Below are 2,223 nucleotides of genomic sequence, written 5' to 3'. Positions count from 1 at the left end.
CGATTCACGAACCTATAACAAATATGTACATATATATGAAAGTATGTTCAAAATATATTTACAACATTTTTAATACGTTTTACTGTTTTAAATTTATTAAGTCAGCTGTCCTCGTTAGTAACCTACAACTAGTTGTCCACAGTTAGATGTACAGAAATAAATCGATATATATTATCTTGAATCAATCCACGACCCAGTGTATACACGTCTCAGGCTAGATCACAACTCAAAGTATATATATTTTTGGAATCAACCTCAACCCCGTATAGCTAACTCTAACATTACTGCATATAGAGTGTCTATGGTTATTCCAAATAATATATATACATGGGTCGATATGATATGTCAAAACATTTGCATACGTTTCTATGGTATCCCAAGATTACATTAGAATGCATGTATAATACAATATAAGTTAGCTAGGATATGATTTGTATAGAATTGTTACAATATTTCCCGTAGCTACAACAATCAAAAAAATATCCAATCTTGTTTTACCCATAACTTCTTCGTTTTAAATCCGATTTGAGTGAATCAAATTGCTATGGTTTCATATTGAACTTTATTTTATGAATCTAAACATAAAAACTATAGGTTTATATTCGAAAAAATAAGTTACAAGTCATTTTTGTAAAGGTAGTCATTTCAGTCGAAAGAACGACGTCTAGATGACCATTTTGGAAAACATACTTCCACTTTGAGTTTAACCATGATTTTTGGATATAGTTTCATGTTGATAAGAAAAATCATTTTCCCAGAAGAACAACTTTTAAATCAAAGTTTATCATAGTTTTTAATTAACTAACCCAAAACAGCCCGCGGTGTTACTACGACGGCGTATATCCAGTTTTACGGTGTTTTTCGTGTTTTCTGATTTTAAATCATTAAGTTAGCATATCATATAGATATAGAACATGTGTTTAGTTGATTTTAAAAGTCAAGTTAGAAGGATAAACGTTTGTTTGCGAACAAGTTTAGAATTAACTAAACTATGTTCTAGTGATTACATGTTCAAATCTTCGAATAAGATAGTTTTATATGTATGAATCGAATGATGTTATGAACATCATTACTACCTCAAGTTTAGTAGGTAAACCTACTAGAAGTGACAAGAAATGATCTAGCTTCAAAGGATCTTGGATGGCTTGAAAGTTCTTGAAGTAGAATCATGTCACGAAAACAAGTTCAAGTAAGATTATCACTCGAATTAAGATAGTTATAGTTATAGGAATTGAATCAAAGTTTGTATATTAGTATTACCTTGATTTAGAATGATATCTTACTGTAAACAACAAGGATTTCTTGAGGTTGGATGATCACTTTACAAGATTGGAAGTGAGCTAGTAAACTTGGAAGTATTCTTGATTTTATGAAACTAGAACTTGTAGAATTTATGAAGAACACTTAGAACTTGAAGATGGAACTTGAGAGAGATCAATTAGATGAAGAAAATTGAAGAATGAAAGTGTTTGTAGGTGTTTTTGGTCATTGGTATATGGATTAGATATAAAGGATATGTAATTTGTTTTCATGTAAATAAGTCATGAATGATTACTAATATTTTTGTAATTTTATGAGATATTTCATGCAAGTTTCCAAATGATGGTTCCCACATGTGTTAGGTGACTCACATGGGCTGCTAAGAGCTGATAATTAGAGTGTATATACCAATAGTACATACATTTAGAAGCTGTGTATTGTACGAGTATGAATACGGGTGCATACGAGTAGAATTGTTGATGAAACTGAACGAGGATGTAATAGTAAGCATTTTTGTTAAGTAGAAGTATTTTGATAAGTGTCTTGAAGTCTTTCAAAAGTGTATGAATACATATTAAAACACTACATGTATATACATTTTAACTGAGTCGTTAAGTCATCGTTAGTCGTTACATGTAAATGTTGTTTTGAAACCTTTAGGTTAACGATCTTGTTAAATGTTGTTAACCCATTGTTTATTATATGTAAAGAGATGTTAAATTATTACATTATCATGATATTATGATATATTAATATATCTTAGTATGATATATATATAGTTAAATGTTGTTACAACGATAATCGTTACATATATGTCTCGTTTCGAAATTCTTAAGTTAGTAGTCTTGTTTTACATATGTAGTTCATTATTAATATACATAATGACCTGTTTACTTATCATTTATCATGATTAAACATACTGTAACAATATCTTAATATGATTCATATGTAATTAGTAAGACG

Source organism: Rutidosis leptorrhynchoides, chromosome 9 (genome assembly GCF_046630445.1).
Source record: "Rutidosis leptorrhynchoides isolate AG116_Rl617_1_P2 chromosome 9, CSIRO_AGI_Rlap_v1, whole genome shotgun sequence".
Classification (NCBI taxonomy): domain Eukaryota; kingdom Viridiplantae; phylum Streptophyta; class Magnoliopsida; order Asterales; family Asteraceae; genus Rutidosis; species Rutidosis leptorrhynchoides.
The sequence above is the reverse complement of the archived record's forward strand: the minus strand, read 5'-3'. Positions refer to the sequence as shown.